The sequence below is a fragment of the Parasteatoda tepidariorum genome, chromosome 9 (assembly GCF_982258835.1).
Source record: "Parasteatoda tepidariorum strain Cologne lab strain chromosome 9, Ptep-v5.0, whole genome shotgun sequence".
NCBI classification, from domain to species: domain Eukaryota; kingdom Metazoa; phylum Arthropoda; class Arachnida; order Araneae; family Theridiidae; genus Parasteatoda; species Parasteatoda tepidariorum.
The window spans coordinates 36,473,948-36,496,003 of record NC_141763.1 but is presented as its reverse complement, the minus strand read 5'-3'; the positions used below and the strand labels follow the sequence as shown (position 1 = coordinate 36,496,003).

Below are 22,056 nucleotides of genomic sequence, written 5' to 3'. Positions count from 1 at the left end.
TTATCCTTTGACGGACCAACATAATCCTCGTGGTAGCCATCAATAATTCCATCATGAACCATTATATTTAACCCTTCCTTGAAGCTACGGATAGCCGTGGGGGAGAAAGGTCCTCGTATTAGATCCCATACGTCACCATTGTTTTTGTAATTAGTCCTTTCACTAGTTACATATCAACTCTATTATGTATATAGCTTCTTATTTAGTATATAATTTACCGTTTATATCTAGCTCATTATATTCGTTCTACGTCTGTACATAGTTTTACTTTACCTTGCATATAGCCTTCGTTTTTCATCTAACGTTTTATTGAATTTTTCTCCGTTGTATTTTGCTTACAACCGATGAATTACACCTCCATTTGGATGCCTTTATTATTACGACACTTCTGGTGTGGTTTTATTGACCTCTGAGATCTTTTTCAACCTCACTGTGTCCACTCCTCCCTTTTTTTTTCCTTCCCAATTTCATATCGAACACTTATTTATTACCGTATCCTATTATTCAACTTCTATCGCCGACAAATCAATAAGTGCCGCGCTCGGCATCAGATGCCGAGATTGTGAATCCAACGTAACTCGTTAACTCCTAATGATAACGCCTACAAACGGAGAAATAAAAACAACAAAAATTTATTTAAACAGTTAAAAAAGTTTAAAATTCCGAACATGTCTCAACTCGACGTAACCTTCACCACCGTCTTACTACTCAAGTAGGAGGGAGGGAGGGGGGAACTCAAGGAAGTCGTAGTTTTTACTACTTGGTTATAAAGTAGTTATGCGTACGAATGTTATTTGCATGTTTCCAAGCAAAGACAAATGCAATTTCTCGGCCAGAAGTGCAGTCCATCAAATAGATGAATTGGTGTCGTGATTCTATTTGGCAGTTTGATTCATGAAAGGGAATGCACGTAACAAAGAAGTTGAACATAAATCTTTAACAAGTTACTTGTTTTCTCGCAGTGGAATGTGGAAATTCTTACCATGTTGCATTGCCAATGTCACCATTGTTTTTATTACCTGCATTTCAAAAAGAGAGCAAAAAAGGTTATTTGAAATCGAAGTTTGGATGGATTATTGTGAATGCATTGCAAACAATCACTTCATTTAATTTCGGCAGCGTTTATGCGTTTTGATAGTCCAAATAATTTTTTTAATTAAATTTAGCCTGGCAGTAAACATCGAGACCGTATCTCGAAGGCTTCGTCACATTAGGAAATGGTGCTTTTTTACAAATAATATGCTGCTTTTATAACTGCTGTGAGTTTGCAACTGTTACTCATAACTGTTAGGTCAAGCTTAGCCGAAGCCAGCCTTGTCTACGCTTATTTTGAAAATGGCGCAAAACGTCAATACGGAGAAAAGCGACGGTTTTGTGAAAATGAAAAGCTTTTGCGGTCTCATTTTTTTATATTTAAAAACTTACTCCTATACTGCATTATTAGGGCTCATAAAAATTTGTAAAAACTGAGAATAAGGCAGTAATTTTCATAAATTTCTTCTAGGTGAAAAAATGTCGCCAATTTCGTGATTTTTAAAAAAGTTTAATATTTTTTTTAAATTATTTGTTTCTTCTAAAGCCCAGATAATTCATTTACGGTAAGATTATGTGTATAGTTTAAAATCCTCACATTAATTCAAGTGTAAGGTACTTAAACTAGGGCTTTTCTTATTTTCCTTGCCGTCAAAGCTTAAATACAACCATAAAGTATATATTTTGTTATCACTGAGAAATTTTTTTTATCTGAAATGAAAAATTGTATACTACAGTATTTAATCGATAGACATAAAGATCTAACAGTTCAAATTATTATGAAGTTATAGTAATAATTAACTTATGACGCTTGTGGTGGATAGGTGTGATAATGGAACGCAAATGTATCAACTACTTCTTTCATTGACCCTTTCGCACCGACTGTCTCTGATACGTGCCAGCAGTAAAGTTTATCAATCAGAGTAAAAAGATGCAACTGGTAACCGAACTAATTCTTTAGCAGTATAAGGAATTAAATAAAGAATCTTTTCCCGTTGCTGGTTTCAAAAACAGTAATCTCCAATACTGAAAGCATTTCAATTTTTTCAGAAAATAATTAACATTAAACTGTTTACATAGAATTTCGGACAGATAATAAATCAAAACATTGTACTTTAAAGTTTATATTAATGACTTTTCATTAAGAATTCACGCTGTACGATAGTTATTAAGAATTTTTTTTAATATTACATATATGTCATTGATTTACAAATTAATTTTCATTCAGTCATTTATCACTGCAATTCTAAGTTCATTAATCAGGATTAGTGGAAGTCTTCCATTTAGAAATTGGTGTCCCCAAGAATCCTTCCATTTTCTCAGAATTCATTTAAGTAATTCATTAATCACCTAGAAAACGATTTATTAAATTCTGGATCAGTTATGGAATTTTAATTACAGCATGCATTATAAATTGGGAATTAATTGTAATACGTAGAAAATTATAAATTAATATAAATTACACCATTTAATAATTATAACGAGTGGAACATACTAGGTACATTCAATAAATAACGTGTCAAAGGTCTAAAACTATTTTAATGAGAAAAATGCAAACGAGCCATTAAAAATGTAGGTGTTGGTGTGACAAAGTTGTCACACCACAATGTGTTTTACTCTCATTAGGTGGCAGCACTTGTCCTACAAACAGTGATAAAAGTATAATAACCAAGCAGCTGTCAGTCTACTTAGTCCGTTTTCGAAAACGACCTGTAACAGAACGAATTCTAGAACGATCAGAAAGGTCGAACTATTTCGATTTTTTTGACATATGGAGCTAAAGTCAATGTTCAGTAGAATTGGCGAAAAGTTAACACAGCTTTCAAACTTACTTACTTACTCCTTGGCACTACAGCCTATGGAGGACCTTGTCCTCCCTCACAATACATCTCTAAGCTTTCCAAGATCTTAAACGAGGCGACGAGATGCTCCAAGATCATAAATTTGCGAATTTATGAGTTTCAGATTTCGTTCAACTTCATCTAGCTATCGTTTCTTGGGTTTCTTCCTGTCATTTTCCCAAAATAGACTGTTTTCGTACTTCTTTCCTGGTCCATTCTTGACAAGAAGTAGCCCAACCACTGCAGCCGTGCCGTATTTACAATATCTTTCTATGGTCTTAATATCTTTAAATTGACTTAGGTCAATTTCCGCATTTGTTCGGACGCTACAAGCCTCACCATCTTTCATGGCTCCGAATATTTTTTGTACAATATACCCTTCCCATGTTAAAAGCAATGTTTCTTCATACTGTAAAATGGTTGAAGTTTCGATTCCATTTATAAACGTTTTCAAAACTGTTTTGTAGATGTTAAAAAAGTAATCTAATTGAAGTGTCCTGGTAAGCTTTCAATTGAATCATCTTGCTGCTCGACAGCACTAGACCACATATACACAAGACAATAAAAAGAACTTTTTTAAAAATTGAACCAACTATTCTATAGTTCAGATCTGTCGCCATTTGACTTTAATATCTTTCATGAGCTCAAAAATGATACAATGGGATAACTAGCTTTAAATGGACGACAAAGGCATGATATTAATGCGCAACTGCTCTAAACAACAATTGATAGTTTTTGTCATGGCATTGGATGACTATTGACACGCATAACTAGCTGTAGACGATACTTTTCAGTTTCATTAAATAAATTGCATGAAATAGCCATGGGATATTTATTTATTGATTGTACGTAATATTACTTATCCAAGGAAATAAATATCTGAATTGTTCTTTTTGCAATTAATAACAAACAAAATGGAACTGATAAAAATTTTATCCCCGTTAGAAGAAAATATTGAGCAATAAAAATATTTTTTTTTAAGTAGGTAGATTGTAAAACAACTGGCATTTAAAAGAATTAGGTGAGTAAAAATAATCGTGCTTGAAAATACATGATTTTTTGAAATAATTAGCAGTTATACATTCAACTAATCATGCTTTAATTTGTAAAAATACAATTGCATTGTTATTCAAGGTTCCCACTGCACTTAATAATTTTCGAAAGGGGTGAAAAATTACATATTATTTCTTTTCATAGGAAATATATCTTACCGCTATCTTATCACCGTCTTTGAACGGCTGATCGAATTTTGAGCTATGACTACCAATGTTCAACTGTGGAACTTTTTTAATTGTGAACCCGATCCAGAAGACAAGGAAACTCCTGGGTCAAGTATTGGGAGGAGTTTGCCTTCGTAAGGGACTTTTTGATGTAACTAACTCACATTTTCCTTACATGGTGAAAAAAACCTTTCACGGTCAGTATAACGGCAAGGGGTCTCCAATCCATGACCCAACTACCATTGACTACCATATTTTTACGTCAGACCTGTGGTCGGTTTAGGCTGGGTGTGGAATTCTTATCAATCAGCCATCGCTGTGATTCGAACTCGGGTCACCTCATTGGGATTCAAGCACTCTATCCCCTGATTCACTACACCACGTCCCAGGAAATATATATGTGAGAAAATCTTAATGTCCTAAATAGTAAAAATTTTCAAACATTCGTGAAAACTTTTTTATTCTTTAATTTCATTAAGCTTTCTTTGCAATTCACAAAATTAATTTATTTTTTCCTGTTCATTACATATTAAGAATAAACTCATTAAAATCTTTCGATAATAATCCTGCCCTATCCTACAAATGTTTAACCACTAATATATAATCTTTATTTTATATCTTGTTGACGTGTGACTAAATAAATGCAATCTTATATGTGTTCTCAGGAGGAGGAAGTCAAATTTATAGCGTTGAAGGGAACTGACTGCTTCTCTCATGGCTAATTAGAAAAAGGTTTAACTTTAACAAGATATTTGAGCTCTATGGGTGTTGCAAGCCACTTAAAGCAAAGCTGAAATATATGCCTCCATCTAATACAACTGTCAACAAACGTTCAATCTTTGAGAAAATCAGAAGAAAATGACAACCGGAAACATGTGATTGATGTTTAGTGTCCTGTACGGGGGTGGAGGTCAAGTTGATAGATCGTTGATGATCACAATTTTGCCATCGTTGAATTCTTTTACCAAGCAACCAATCACTGAAAATCAAGATTCTTAAAGGCTCGGACAAATTTAGTGTTCGGATGTCTAATAAAATATTGTAATTTTTTGTGTTGAGAAATATTTCAATTGGACAAAAGCAATATATTTACTTGGATTTAAAAGTAATCAAACCATTATATTTGCATTTACAATGGCAGCGATAGGTTAGAAATAAACATTTTAAATAATAATTAGAAGGGAAAAAAAATTCCTCACTCAACACGTAAGCAGTTTCTAAGATGGTGACAGTTCGTTTCGTTAGAGTTGTTCGACGCTCATTTAATGATTTTGAGGTCAATTATATGAAACTTTTTTTTCCTTTTATATATTCTTGATTATCATATTTAGTTACATACCTACTGATGCTTTTTAATAAAGGAACATAAAGTTTTGATCCTTACATCCATATCTACTGAAAGATTGTTCTTTTCCTTAGAACACTTTTATATACATTCATGTCTCTCTCTCTCATAGTTGCCGAGCTTCCTCCCCTACGCTCGAGGGACGACATTTCCTCTCTTCCCCACCCAATTAACCCTCAGGACAGGGGTCATCCTCTTGCGTGGGATATAAAGAGTTTACCTATTCCCTGCAGGCGTCGCGAGACGCAATGCTTAGTAACAATTTAAAAAGTATCTTTTGGAAGAAGAAAAAAGTGGCAGAGAAAAATATTTTAAGTTTAATTGGTACTTTCTAATACTACTGCCACTTCAGCTTTTAAAAATACTACAAATGTTTCAAATCAAGATATCAACTACTCATGTATTATATATTACTTTGACATACATAAATATATTTGTTTCTCCAAAATAAATTTCTGATGGGTTAATAGAAGACTAATGGCTTAAAGAAATTGTTTTCCCAGTTGCAAACTATATATATATATATATATATATATATATATATATATATATATATATATATATATATATATATATATATATATATATATATATATATATATATATATATATATATATATATATATATATATATATATATATATATATTTTGTAAAAACACTTCACATAAACAATCGAATAGCTGATATCTGGTGACAAATGTCCTTCCAGGCCATCCAATATAACATTCTGCCCATAGCGTTTCAATATTATATTACCTTAGTATGTATTAATATTATTACCCATATATTATGAAATCCTAGGTTCAAGTTCCACCATAACCCTCAATGTATTTGGCATGTTTGTTCATCTACTTGGCAATACTTCAGCTCAAACAGAAGTCTTCAAATGTATGTATAACAATAAATAAATGTCAAGTGTCAATGCATTAGAATACAATACGCATGCCTACCAACATTAACTCTTTTGGAAGAGGATTTTCCTTAGTAATGATAGAACAATTAAATTTCAATTGGAAGCAGTCATGTGTGACTATCACTTTTTCAGCCTTTTCTTCCAATACGCATTTGATATATGTCTTTTAAACAAGGCTTGATTGTGGCAACTTAGGCTTCTTATGGCAACAGTATGGACTTTTCAAGCTTGAGCGGTTAGGTAACTGACGGAGTAAGTCTTTAACCGGGACTGCCAGCTTTACGTGCTTTGTGGGAGAATTTCTTCTAGTGGTAGCTAAGTTTATATGATTTAATGTATTATTCTTTTAGTAAATTTGATTCAAAGTTATTTTCCACATCACTTCATGTAAACGATTCAAAAATTCATGTAATAAGCCATTTTGTACCAGTTTTCTTGTATCACCAGATTGTATATAACTGCATAGTCATAATTTAACCCCTTGGGGACGGGTGATTCAGAAAAGCATTCGTACAAAATCAGAATCAAGTTGTAATTAAATAAAAAACGGTAACTTAAATGTAGTCGTTGCTAATTTGACAGACTTACTTTGCTTTTACTTTAATTATTGTTAGTTTAATCATATATATAATCAATGTTAATTCAAAGTATAACTAAATAGTTTTATTTTGAACAAAGTAATGGTGAATTAAATAAATCAAACAATTATAACTCCGCCCACAAATAAACTGCTAAAGAAATACTTTGATTACCAGTTTCACTTTTTTTCCCTGATTGATACGGTTTTATTCTGGCAGTCGGCGCGAAAGGGTTAATGTTCATCGGTCATTAAGTATAATCCATTTGCAATCTCTCCACCACATCGATTAAGATCAAGATGAATGGGGAAAACAGGGTTGCTAACTTTCTAAGCTTTTTGAGAAAATTTCCTCTAGTTGTAGCTAAATTTATGTTTTAATGTATGATGCTTCGTATTGTACTTTGATTTAACTAAGTTACTTTCTACACCATTACTTGTAAATGAAGCAAAATTTCATATGAAACGTCGCTTTATACCAGCTCTTTCTTAGCGAAGCTTTTTAAATGGAAGTAAAATTAGCAAAAATTCTGACAGCTTTGGTTTTTAACTGTCCATCACTCTATAGAATAGTTTGAGAAAGTGCAGGAGTTGGCAGCCCTGGTAAAAGTCCGCAAGCGACTAGAAGCACCCAGATATTCTTATTCAGTTCAGTTCACCAGTTTTTCTTACGGGAAAGAATTTAAAATGACGGCAAAATCAGCGCTGCCAACTTTCTACGCTTTTTGGAGTAAAAAATTTTCAACAGATCGCTAAATTTATGTTTTAATGTAATTATTGTTTGCTTAGTAAATTTGTTTTAGAGTTATTTACTATACCACTAACATGGGAATGATTCAAAAGTTTATATGAATCATCACTTTGTTCCAGCTTTCTCATGGCGAAGCGTTTAAAATGTTGGCGAAATTTCTGAAAGCATTAGTTTTTATGTCTACCCTTCCATAAAACATTTTGCAATAAGTATACTAGTTCGTAGCCCATCAAAACTTACTAGAATTCTAAAATTTTTAGTTTTCGACTATCTACGGATCTATAAATTTTTAGCAAAGAGCGTCACGCATTCATTATTTTGAATTAATAAAAGTATCCGTAATATAAAAAGTGTACGTTGGTTAATAAAAAATGTATGTTGCTACCGGTCTATTTCACAAAGCGATAATGCATTGGTAACTAACACATCACATAAATGATAATGTAAGTATCTAATTTGATTTGGTAACTCATCGATTAAATGAGATCGATTAAAAAAATTAATCATCCTTATTTTGAAACTTACTATCAGTTTTTAATTTAACCATTTCCTCTTTGGTACAAATCGGATTCCAATGACACACCAGTCTTGAAAAATATAACACTTACTCAGCTAAACCAAAATATCCTAAGAACAATAACAGAAGCCGGATGATTCGTGAGAAACGACACAGTAGCACCACGACCTCAAAATACATGCAATAGACAAGCATAAAGCTGCATAAAATATCAAATTCTTTGAAAAAGCCAACTCTTGCTCTCTCAGCAAATTTCAATGAAATATTCCTATATGAAATTTAACTGAAGAGAAGAACATCAGACCAATAGCAGCATACTATTGCAGGTATGTACCGTGTTCCCGACATTAGTATCATATACGCAACCTCATTTTCACCATACCAGCTTAGCTCAAGTTATACTCATATTTTTACATTATGGTCTTACCACCCTACTTGCATATAACTACACAGTCAGAACTCAATGATCCATATGAATACTCCTTTACTTCATTTGCATTCCTAAATCTCATCGAAACGCCAGAAAGTTCAAGTTAAAGATATTTAATACAGTTCAGTTCAGTTGGGTAAAAGCATTTTCGTTCGCAATTTTAAAAACAATACCGATTTGGAATTTCTGGACTTTTCTGAGATCACTTAACTTTCATCTTAAAGCAAATCAGTCCCCCCCCCCCTCCCTGCATCTTAAATGGACACCCAAAAAATGATGACGCATGTTTGCTAGAAATATGGAACTGTTCCTCAAACTGTCAGAAATTTAGACTTGAAATTTATTATCAGTATAGTCTTAGCGGACCCAATATTTAAATACAAATTATGAAATTTTAGTTAAAAACTTTCGTTAAAATTGTGGAACTAGTAGAGTTACCCATGGAATACTGACTACATTTTTATATAGTAAATATTTCCCATGATCGTTGAAATTTGATTTAATTTTTTATTTTATATAAAGTACGCATGGAAAAATAATTTTAAGTCAACCTTTTTTCAAAGCACTAAGTACATAGTTAAAAAATTCTGGTTAAGATTTTGATCTTTTCTAATGTTGGCTATCACTTTAGGTTAAATAGCATTTCTTTAATTTCAGATCAAATTACTTTTACAAACATGTTTAAACATAGATGTAAAGTTATTATATAAGAATAGTTTGTCATCTTTAAAATAACAAAATATTTAATTTTAAAATTTCGCTTTTCTTTAAAAATAAACATGGCGAAACACGGAATTTAGTACAATAACTTAAACAGTTAGCATGTATTGGCAGTCATAATAACTTTTTTCTCTTACAAATGGACGAAAAATGTCATATATCTCCTACCACTTTTTATTTTTAACAGGATGATGGCATTTTTATTTTATATCCGTCGTTGAACAGCAGACTCAAATTTGGATTTACCACTACTAATGCTCAACTCCGTAGCCATGTAATTTTGAACCAATCCAGAAGACAAGGAAACACCTGGATCAGTATCCCCAGAGGTATTGATTTGTTATGGGAACATTGAGGACTTTGCGACTCGAAAGATTTATCGTGCACCAGTCAACATTTACTACATGGGAATTCATCGACTGGCTTGGGATCGAATCCACGAACTCTTGGACATGGGCCCAGTGCCCTACCAACCAGGCTATCCCGGCCCTAAGGATGCTGGAATTATGATAACCTGACCACTGTATATTATGCTGAATTTGAATGTCTCGTTTTTCTAAGATAAATTTCTAGAATGTAATAATTGAGCTGCCAATCTTTATCTTTTTGAAAAATGTTCATGGGAACTTGGGCATCTCCTAGGCTATAGGAAAAGTATAAAATATAAAGCTTCCTGTAAATCTATATTTTACAGATAAATTATTGTATAACCAGACAGGCAACGACACTCATAATCATATAGTTAGGAAAATAGCATTAGGAAAATAGCAAAAAAATGATTATATCATCCGTAATTGCTTCATGCTGGTCAAAGTAATTTGCTCCATTAATATTCTTATTTATTTCTTTGTTAGAGTAATTATATTGTCTCACTTGTAAACATATTTCCTTCCATCCAATTAATATGCCAATGGTTAAAAAGATGCTTTTAGTTCTTTTTGACACAAGTGTTTAAAGCTGATTGCTGAGGCGGGTTTACCCAATCACTTTTCGCACCAATTAAACGGAAAAAACGAGTTCAACTAAATATTTCACAAATTAATTGCCCAAACAACTCAGTTATTGAGTCTTCAAACTACACTTGAAAGGTTTGGCCCGCATTTCGTAGGTTAGCAATTTAGAAGTAATAACCTGCACGCACAGTAACAACCTGTCTTTTAGAAAATGCCAACATCGTGTTCTATTTTGCATAATTCAAAAATTACCATCTTCTATTATAAGGTTGGCAACAATTATTTGATTTCAGCGCAGATTAGGATGGAAAAAATGCTGTAACATATCAATTACGTCGCTGAAATAGATGGATATTTTATTCAGCAGAATATCTGGTCTTTTTAGTACTATTAATCATGCGATGTTGTTATTAAAAATTTGTTTGACTTTCCTTGAATAAATTATTCGTTTATTTTCTTAATGGAGGGTTTCTTTGTCATGTTCCGTTAGATAACTATCGTTAACAGTGATCAAATCACTATTAATAAATTAATGTGACAAATTCTTTTTTTTGAATTAACTAATTGTAATTTTATGTTAATGTTTGTTTTATAAAAATCTAATCTTTTAATAAATGATTCTCCAATTTCTGACACTGATTGCTTCAAACTCTGATTAGATGTTGAAACAAAATTGTTTCTAAAAATAATTTTTATTTGCGATTCTAAACGATTCATCAGATACATAACAATGAGCAGATTTAATTTTATGTAGCAGATTAAATTATTTTGCACTTCTCCGACTTATGAAAAGAATCTATTGGTGGACGATTTCTATAAACATCGAACAATATTTTCCAATGAAGAATAAATCATTCGGTTTTGTCATGTTTCATTTTTTAAAAAATCTAAGCTTTTTATTTTCGATTCTTCAAACTCTGCTTAGATGTTAAAACAAAATTGTTTCAGAATTAGAAATTGTTTCTTAAAATAATTTTTAGTTGTAATTCTAAACGATTCATCAAAAGCATAACAACGTAGCAGATTCTATTTTTATGTAGCAGAATAATTATGCTTTAGTTTACAGATTTGTGAAATAAATCAATTTGGCGATAATTTCTATAAATATGCAATAATGTTTCCCAATAAAGAATAAATTATTCTGTTTCGTCTTATGTTTTTCAATAACGAATAAATAATTCCGTTTTGTCATGCTTCATTATAGAACCTCTGTTAAATGTAATTAAACAGAAGTTCTAAATTAATCATTATTATCAAATTGATATGAAATTTCTCTTTCAAATTATCTAATTACTTTTTTATGTTAATGTTTGTTTTTTTAAAAAAAATCTAAGCTTTTAGTTTACGATTCTTCTGTTTCTGACATTGATTACTTCAACTTTTGATTAGATGTTGAAACAAAATTGTTTCATGGTTAATAATCGCTTCTTAAATTAGTTTTTAGTTGTAATTCTAAACGATTCATCAGATACATAACAATGTAGATGACTCAACTTTAATGTAGATTCACTTATTCTTTTAAGTTCCCGATTTGTGAAATAAATCAATTTGAGGATAAATTCTATAAACGTAGAAAAATGTTTTCCAATACAGAATAAATAATTCCATCTCGTTCAATGTTTTCCAAACAAGAAAAACGTGGTAGCAAAACTATTTTATTATTAGCATTATTTGTGATACCAGAAATGCTACACTTCATAATATACATTAATCATAAAACTACCTATACTTGATCTGAAGTTTATTGACAGTGCCTTTTCAAAGCTAAAGTGATAGACCACAGAAGAATTTCAAATATATATGTAGTACAACTTTTTAGTAAATCACATTTTTTATCTCATTTTATCCAATTTTGAGTTTACGACTATCAATGTTCAACTCCGTAGCCTTGTAATTTTGAACCCAATCCAGCAGAGAAGGAAACTCTTGAATCAATAATTGGGAGAAATTTACCATCGTGGTGGACTTTTTTGTTGTAATTAACCCGCATCTGCGTTACATGGCTAGGAAAACCACGAAAACCTCCCATGGTTAGCCTGACGGCAAGAGCACTCTAACCCATGATCCGTCTACCACTAAAGAAACTTCAACAAGACAAGAACTGTGATGATTATGAACCAGGTGCGGAATTCATATCGACCAGCCAGAGCTGGGATTCGAACCAGGGTTACCTTATTGTGAGACGAGTACTCTATCTCTTAAGCCATCGCGGCTCAGTAAATCACATTATTAAAATCCAAGTGACAAACTGTGTATTAGCTCGACTCTAACTACTGAAATAATTAATCTTCAACAATATATTTAAAAAATTCCCCATATTTAGGATTGTCGAAAAATTATTTGTCCAACTTATAAAAACACAAGAAAAAGGCAAGTTTCATGAAAAGAAAAATCAATTTGAATGTATATTTTTAGCGCCACATGTTTAAAAAGATAATGCAAATTAAGAAAGGTGTATTTTTAATTTTAACGAGAAAAGAAACTTAACTTTTTTTCAAAATTTATTTTTGCAATTCAATAACCTTTTAAAATTCAATAATTTTTTTATGCAATTAACGTTCCTTTACCTTCATTGGTTAAGAAGGGTTAAAAGAATTTGTTTAGTCTGTTACACATAATAATGCCCAAAATGATATATTTTTAATAATTCATTATTTCTTGGAAATATTTAAAATAAAATGAAGTCAAGCGTAAAATTTAAACAAAATTTCTTATTTAATTTGCATGGAAAAACTATTAAAATTATAGACTGTGAATTCTTCATAAAAATATGATTTCCAATATTATAGAATAATTATAGCCACTATATAAAAAATATTAAAAAAAAAAATAAATAAATAAAAAAAAATAAAAAAATAAAAAAAAAAACGATTTAAACATTCATAAAATTATTAGGTTACGAGTGATTATTTATAAAATGCATTACTAGTTTACTATTCATTTAAAAATGCACAATGAAATGGAAATTGTTTGAAAATTTTGATTACATTTAATGATTTTTACTATTCTAAATTTTTTTCAGTAAATATTTATTCGCCTTAATAAGCTCAATGTTACTGAAAAATCTGCAAAGCATTCATTTCGATTTGAATATCAGTATTAAAAAGTTGGTTAAAGATTTAATTTAAATTAAACTTTTTAATATTTGATTCATATTTAAATAATTAGTGTATTTCCAATTATATTTTTCAGGTCAATCAAAACTTTCGTTTATTTAAAAAAAAAAAAAAAAAATCATACAATTAAGGATTTTTTATTCTTGTTATATTCAGCCACGAAAATTTTTCGGGTGCAAAGTGAGGTACAGGTAGAACAGGTAGAATTTATTCTAACGATTTGGGGAAAGAAGGCAAAGAAAATTGAGGTGAAAGAAAAACGGAGAAGAATCTGTGAAAAATAAAAGGAGACAACTTATTTGACGTATTTTATTTTATTTTATAACAGGTGTTAAACAGTAGACCGAATTCTGAGTTTACGGCTATCAATGTTCAACTCCATAGCCTTGTAAAGTTGAACCCAATGCAGAAGACAAGGGAACTCCTGGATCACTCATTGGGATAAATTAGCTTTCTTGAAGGATTTTTTGATAGAATTAATACTTCATGATATTGAACACGCTTTAACTTTTCTCACCTATAAAAAGTGAACTCTTCCTCTAAGCTTTCCCGCTACCAGCCAATTTGCCATGGTTGAATAATAAATAAATATGCTTAAATAGAGGTATTAATAAAGGCAAAATAATCTACTGTAAATAGGATTTCTATGCATTAATCGTTTTTCTTCTTTCTTATTATAAAAAATAAATAGACAAATAAATAGTGCTTCGAAAAGTTTGATTTCTATGATAATTAGCAACCATTGGTTATATATCAATATTGTTTCGTAACTGATCGAGTCGTAAGTATTCAATAGAGTAAAGTGTCTATCGAATAAAAGTTACGTCAAAGCAACTTTGAAATTGCCTAAAATAGTGGTTGCGAAAGCGAACGATAGTGAAACGGGCTACCACATTGGGAAAAGTTTCTCTCAAATCTTGCTTTCTTTCTCCGTTTTGGAAGCTTTTATTGTACTTTGCAACATTATTACTCTAACACGGAACACGTTGAGCTTCATACAGCACGTAAATAGTACAGCTTTACTTCGAGTTTAAACAGTTAAATATGGCTTTTTTTTTTAAATTTTCATCGTGAAAGACCCCTGAATCCATAACCTAAACCATAGAAACCATAACCATAGAACCAAAACCATAACCAAAACCATAGATCTTTAAGGCTGTTTGTCGAAGGATCCATCGTGATGTGAAATGATGCTTCATTACAAACATTATGATGTTTTTATAACTGCTGCGAGTTTACAACTGTTACTCATGACTATTTGGTCAAGTTTAGCCTATCTAAAGCCAACGCTGTTAAAGTTTATTTTGAAAATGGCGCAAAACGGCAATATGGAGAAAAGTCGCAGTAGTTTTGTGAAAATGAAAATAGTTTATGGTCTAATTTTTTAATATTTGAAAACTTATCCCAGTGCTACATTAACTGGGCTCATAAAAATTTGCAAAAACTGAGAATAAGGCAATGATTTTGATAATTTTCATCTAGTTGGAAAAATGTCACCAAATTGGCGATTTTTTTAAAAGTGATAATAACTTTTAAAATATTTGAGTTATTTGTCTGTACTATAGCCCGAATATATCTTCATATATTTTATATATAGTTTAAAATCATCGCATTGCTTTAAGTGTAAGGGACTTAAACTATGACTTTTTTTTTTTCATTTTCCTTGGCGACAGAGCTTCGAAAAACAGCGTTAAATCGATTTTAGTTTTGGCGCAAAATTTTCGTAACTAGATGTCTGTTTCTTATTCATTAATCCATTTCTCACTGACATAGTAGCAGTGATGAAAAAATACCTTTTTGAAGAAAATTAGTCGGGAATTAGTGCAGTTGATAATTTCTAATGTGATAACCGCTTTAGCTTTAAAAAATATTTCAGATAAGTAACATTTACACTTGCCGTTTTCATGTTTAAAAAAAAATAGTCAAAAAAGGAGGAGATAGGTTATAAAAGCAATCAAGAATCGATTAACAACACTGAGGAACGAAATTTTTCTTGCAATTCTAAAAGTCATTGATCTTACTTATATCGGTGTGGAAGTTTCAATTCTGAAATTGGTTTCATTTGGAAAGCTACAGATTTTTTTCTCTCCACAATTATATTTTTAGTTTATTTTCCGTCCGTAAGGCGGCGCTGGCGTTTATCAGCTGTTGAGGTAGACAAGACCTGCAAGGGGCTGTTGTGCTGACAAAGAAGAAGAAAAAGATGTACAAGTTTATGAAGAACGTACAGGTTTATATGCATACATAAACACTTATCTGCTCTTTTGAAAATCACTTGTCACGTCATAAACTGAAATGTATTATCGCCTTTTACCAATCACTACCTATGTTCTCCATTTTAACAATGACTAGGAGGCTGCACCCTCTGTTCACTGAATTCGCCAACCTATAGAATTGCTTTCACAGTATCTTTGATCGCTTTTCTTGCTCGTTAAATACTAACCTATTTTTGTCTAGCTTTGAATTCATTCAAAGCTACACAATCTAAAATAAATAGATAAGTAAACAAATCTTAAGAATATGCAACAAATACATTCTGTAAAAACCTTCGATTTAAATACGTTTTAGTTTGTACAAACCTTATGATTTTATTTATACACAATTGATTTAATTACATAGATTTGATTTTTACACATTTCAATACTACTTGGAAAATAATGTTCAAAATAAATCATTCATGGAATTTCCTATTATAAACGGAATTCTCAATTAAATACACTGCAATTTTAAGTCATTTATTCTATCTTAATTAACAAAATGTACAAAAACCAAAGAAAAGGGTTGGTACATGAGAAAAAAATTATTTCTTCCGGATATCTTTCTGTTTTTCAGCTGTTTCTTTAGAATGCTTCCCTCTCCTGGGTAAATTATTATTTAACTTGCATGCAAAGATATTTTTAAAATTATTGTATAGGCCTAAATAATTATGTAACTTGCATAAATTATTAGCACAACTAGAACATAAATATAGCTCAGAATGTTTGTTTGTATAAACAGTTCGATTTTAACTTATATTTTCTGTCTAATAATGTATAGTTCTGCTTCAACTTGTCGTTCGCTATGCTTGAAAATAAATTTTTATCTATTTTGTGATAAAATATATACAAAAACATTACTCGAGAGAGTACAGTTTTTATACCGTTTTGGTTTTAAATCATTTTCAGCCTGTTGACAAAATTTCATTCAAGTCCTTAAAGACTCTATCACATACCTTGCCATTGTGAGCTTGATTACATCGGACAAACCAGACGCGATCTGAAATTTAGATTAAAGTAGTAGTAAGCAGTACTTTATTTACGTCACACTAGAGCTGCACAATGGGCTTTTGGCGACGGTCTGAGAAACATCCTCTCCTTCATTAACTATTTTGGCATACCTTCAAAATTTTGATCTTCTGCCGATGAGATGGCTGCCTCACTTCGGTCTGCGCGGAGATTTGAGCACTTTACGGTAGAACAGTATAACGAAGATCGATACAGCACACCCTCAGTCCTTGGCAGGCTGATCAAAGTGTCACCCCCTTGCTCATTGACCGCTGCCAGTAATGACTGACTTCGATGATAAACTGAGAACCGTATCTTACGATCAGTCCATTGTGTGACAAACTTAGAGTAAAGGAACATGATGAGTACGTCGACATCAAGAATTCGATCACTCATCTACTGGCGTACTTTGTTCGAATCTTGGGCATAAATTTAATTTCGATAATGCCAACACTTCTTTCCACCCGTGTCACATCAGCTTATCCCAATGCCCTGGAGTTTTGATTCATTCATATAAATACCGATACTCTTATTAACAACACGAGTTCCTCGTCAGTTCTCCATTGCGCGTGGAAATGCATTGTGCCCTGATTTGCCTCACAAGGTCACTGCGGTTTTTTTAAGTTTAGTTTTTCATCTTTAATTTTCATTTTGCTTTGGGCAAATAGCATTATCTTTCCCAAATGTCTTTTGCTTTCCTCATTCACGTCTAGCGAGTCTTGAGAATGGGCGCCTGTTTTTGAGCACTCGAAATATGCCGACATTTACCACCTTCACAAGTTTTTGACGCAATATTCTATATTATTAGACGTATTAGTTTTTCCTACAGTATTAATTATAAAAGTCAAGGAAATGTATCAAAACGAAAAAATAAATGAAATTTTAAAATTGTTTATACATTTAATAATTTTTATTATTTATTTGTAGCTAAGTACACAAAACAAATGAAATTCCCATTTTTCGAGGTATAAAGGTTGTTTATCACACATGTGACAAAAAAGTTGCACGCTCCTTGATTCACATTTGACACTCGAGAATAATTTCTTTTTTACAAATAGTTCCAGAACTTTCCACACTCATTGACGTTAAAATGTTCTAACCACACCTCCTCACACAATCACACTCAACTAACCGCTGAATGCGTTTGTACGCCATAATCTACGTTTTGTGCACCCGGAACGTGCCTTTATGTAAGCACTTTTTTTTTTAACTTGTTCAACGTGAGCGTAAAAAACTTCAGTTGACAATAAACCGAAGCCGTGAGGACTTTTTTTTTCCCGAACATTTCGCCTCGGGAAGGTGCGAGGCGATTTATGGGGGATTATATCCCCTTCCTCCCTCTTCTAAAACACTTCTCAGGAACTGAGAAGTAGGTGTGTTAAACAGCCCAACCAGTGAATACCATTTTTGTTAATAAAAAAAAGAATTGAATAACTTAAAAGAAAGAAACGCGGGTTATAAAAAGTAGGGGACGCGTAGAATGAAAAAAAAAAAGAATCCAAACAGGTTTTTCTTGGAAAGAGATTGACTAGAAAATGTTTCAATCTTCTTTATCCCCGCTATGAAAAAAATAAAAACGAGAAAAAGAGGGCGGAAAGGTGAAAAAAAATCGTTCGAATAATGCTGGGAGGGTTGGAATGGAAAATAAAAAAAGCAGAAGATAATAAAAATGGAATGAAAAAGAAACATCGGGATGTTTTAATTGACCTCCGCGGTCCAATCTATTGAAAGTACAAGAGCTACGGGAGGGAGGAGAGAAAATAAATAAAATTCAAAGAAAGAATGTAAGAAGAAACGCGATTGGTTGATTTTGGCGACCATTGAGGAGGTGGCTCTTCAACCTTCGTGTGATGTCTCTATCGCCATGTGGTCGCTACCGTCTCGCCGGTTTGCTATTTTTCAATGCTAATCGCTTATTTTAGGATCGTTTGCCATTTCCGATAGTGCTTTGATGTCTCAATTTGCGGTGGAATGTGGAATCATTTGGTGGGAAAACGCAATGATTATAGTGTTGATAGTAATCGGGAAAAAAAATTATTTTCTTCGCGCTCTTTTATTACGGCCCACCTGTACTGTACCATTATTTCTAAGAAAATCTATGTCAATAGTTTTAACATTGTTTATAAATAATAATTTTTAACCTTTCCGTATTCATTTTATTTTTACAATTACATCACTAAAGGACAAGACGGCTTACATGTTGCAAAATATCGTTTTACATCGCTAAAGGACAAGACGGCTTACATGTTGCAAAATATCGTTTCCTAACTCCAGAAAATGCTTAAAACTCGTTTGCTGCTTCCGATAATTTGCTAAAAATATGCCATTTGGAATAAATAATAATAAAACCTGATGTGTATTGAAAATAAGTCACTGCTGTACACTATTTATATTTTAACATATTTCAAAGACTGAAATTTTGTTTTTTGTTTTTCAAATAATAAATATCTTTCTAATCGTTTGATATTTCTGAATATAGTTCTTCTTTAATACATTTCACTGAGGAAGGTATAAGCAATAAGTGGAATGTTAGTCACTTATTATAGGACCGTTTGCCATTTACGACAGTGCTTTGATATCTCATTTTGGAAAAACGCGATGATTATAATGCAGTAATATTTTATTCGCGTACCTTAATTATGAGCCCACCTGTACGGAACCATTATTTTAAAGAATATGTATGTCAGAATACATTCGACTTTAATTATAAATAATAATTTACTCTCTTTGCGTTCTTATGATAAATTTACAATTACATTGCACTAAAATTGAATTACTTGTTTACAAGACATCACTTTCAAACTCCGCCAATTACTTAAAACTTAGTTGCTTCCGATAATTTGCTGAGAATTTAGAATAAATGATTATAAGACCTGTTGTGAATTGATTAATAAATCCCTGTTGTGGTATATTTAAAAGACTTAAACAAAATTTTAATTTATAAAATTTTTTTTTGCTATTCGTGGTTGTGCCTTTTTACTACATTTCACCGCGGAAAATAGAATCGTTTCGTGGATTGCTAATTGCTTGTTTTATGATCGTTTGCCATTCTTGATAGTTTTCTAATATCACAATTCGCGGTGGAATATGAATCGTTCGGTGGGTATACACAATGGTTATTGTACTGATAGTAATTAAAAAAGAAAATTTTTGCTTGCTCTTTCTTATGCTTTATTATTCAAAATAGTATGTATGCCGGAATGCATTGAACAATTTTGTTTGTAAATACTATGTTGAACACTGATTAGAATTTTTAACTCACACAAAATGGTCTTCATATGCTTACAATACATAGGTTTCTATCACCCCAAAATACCAATGACTCGTTTCTTTGTTTGTTTTTTTTAGTATTTGAAAAACAGAATTGTCTAAAAAAATAATTTTTCTCATAGGTAAAACAATTTTTTTCAAAAATAAATTCTCTGCCCCTATTACATTTTTGATTTTGATTATTTTCTGAAACAGGAGTATAAAACTATGATGCCACGATAGGCAACACATATTTCTCAGTTTTTAAAATTTATTTAATCTCATAAATGTTGCATACGCCATGCAGCGCCACCTGTAAGTAAGCAGACTCCCTTACATTCTCTCACTGAACGGCTACGGGGAGCGAGCTCATTAAGATGTTCCAGCTCTAATTATTTTGTACTGCCATTTAAGTGTTTTTTGTCATAATAAAAGCTTTAAAATGCAACCCTAGACTGCTTTGAAGCTTCATCGACACTCCCCGTCCGTAACATGGGGGCTCTACCCGGTCATCGGAACCTGATGCTTAAATTTGAAAGCGATAGCCGCCCAAACAAAATGGCGCAATAACTCTACTTCATAAGTCGGCCAATAACCCCGCCGCAAAATTCAAAATATCTTCGAACAATTTTATCTACGCAGGCCAATTTTCCCGCCTGAACTGAAAAGCCAATTTCCCGCTTTGAAAACAACGAACTATTGCTGAAAAATATTCAACTACAAAAGGCCAATTTTCCCGCCTGAACTGAAAAGCCAATTTCCCGCTTTGAAAACAACGAACTATTGCTGAAAAATATTCAACTACAAAAGGCCAATTCTCCCGCCTATACTGAAAAGCCAATTTCCCGCTTTCAAAACAACGAACTATTGCTGACAAATGTCCAACTTCAAAAGGCCAATTCCACCGCCAATGATATATTTCCAGACCTAAATATCTTCAACAGCGAAAAATCAACAACTCAAGAGGCCAATTTCCCCGCCTAATTGTCTAAAGAAATATCTTCCACAACTACGTTCTACAACAAGGCCAATTCAACCACCTGTGTGACCAATTTCCCGTCCACAATTAAGAAATCTCTACATCAACATTCAACGAATTAAGAAATCGATACTTCTCTTCTACATAAGTCACGGCATTCAACGTCAACAACGATAAAAGTCGTAGCATCGTAGTGAAACAGTTGTGAATTCTTATATCAACAAACACCGATATCTTCAAACAAGGTAGGATCAATCCTTTTTATTACCAAAAAAGTATCGAAATACAAAAAAAGAAGATTTAGTTAATACCGTCAAGGAATTAGGAATAGATATTCCAGAAAATGCTACTATTCTTTGTTTAAAAGAACTTATAGAAAAAACTGATACGTTCAAAAATGAACCAGAATTTGTTAAAGACATGATTTATTTAATCGTCGAAGAAAGAAAAGAAGCAGAACAATGCGAAAAAGAAAAAATCAAGTTAGCCCAAATCGAAAAAGAAATCGAATTAGCATCAATTAACTCCGGCTCAAATCAAAATAATTCCGAAAACACAAACGCGATAATTACAACATCATCTTCAGATCTAGAAAGTCTAATTAAATCAGTTAAAACTCTTAGTATGCCGATTCCTACTAAACCCGAAAATTTTAACTTATTCTTTCATTCTTTAGAACGCGCGTTTACCACCAAAAATGTTCCGCCAAAATTCAAAACAGAAATATTAAAAAATATTCTCGGTGAAAAAGCAAATAGTATTTTACTTTACATTTCGGAAAACGAACTCCAAGATTACGAAAAAGTTAAAAATATTATATTACGAGAATTTCAGCCAACACCCCAGGAATGCTTAATTAATTTCCGAAGAGCACAACGATTACCTAATGAATCACACGTACAATTTTCTTCAAGATTGACAAGCTCTTTTGAATACTATTGTAACCTTCGTAACGTTAATGATTATAAAAGCTTGTGCGAATTAATGATAGCCGATAAATTGTTTTCTACCCTCGATCGTGAAACGCAACAACATATTGCGATACGCCAAAACGAAACTTGGTTTAAACCAACTGAACTAGCGAAAGAATGCGATGTATACTTTGTTTCGAAACGGAAATCTTTAGCCGAAATAAAACACTACCGTCA

General features: G+C 32.0%; 1 long non-coding RNA gene across 1 annotated transcript in view; it reads left to right on the top strand.

The window, feature by feature from the left end:
* LOC147803964 (uncharacterized) overlaps positions 1-20,377 on the top strand; it is a 323,077-nt gene extending 302,700 nt beyond the window's left edge. Inside the window, exon 2 of the long non-coding RNA XR_015429157.1 lies at positions 20,344-20,377. This is a non-coding gene — a long non-coding RNA (uncharacterized LOC147803964). The remainder of the gene's footprint in view (positions 1-20,343) is intronic.
* The last annotated feature ends 1,679 nt before the right edge of the window (positions 20,378-22,056 follow it).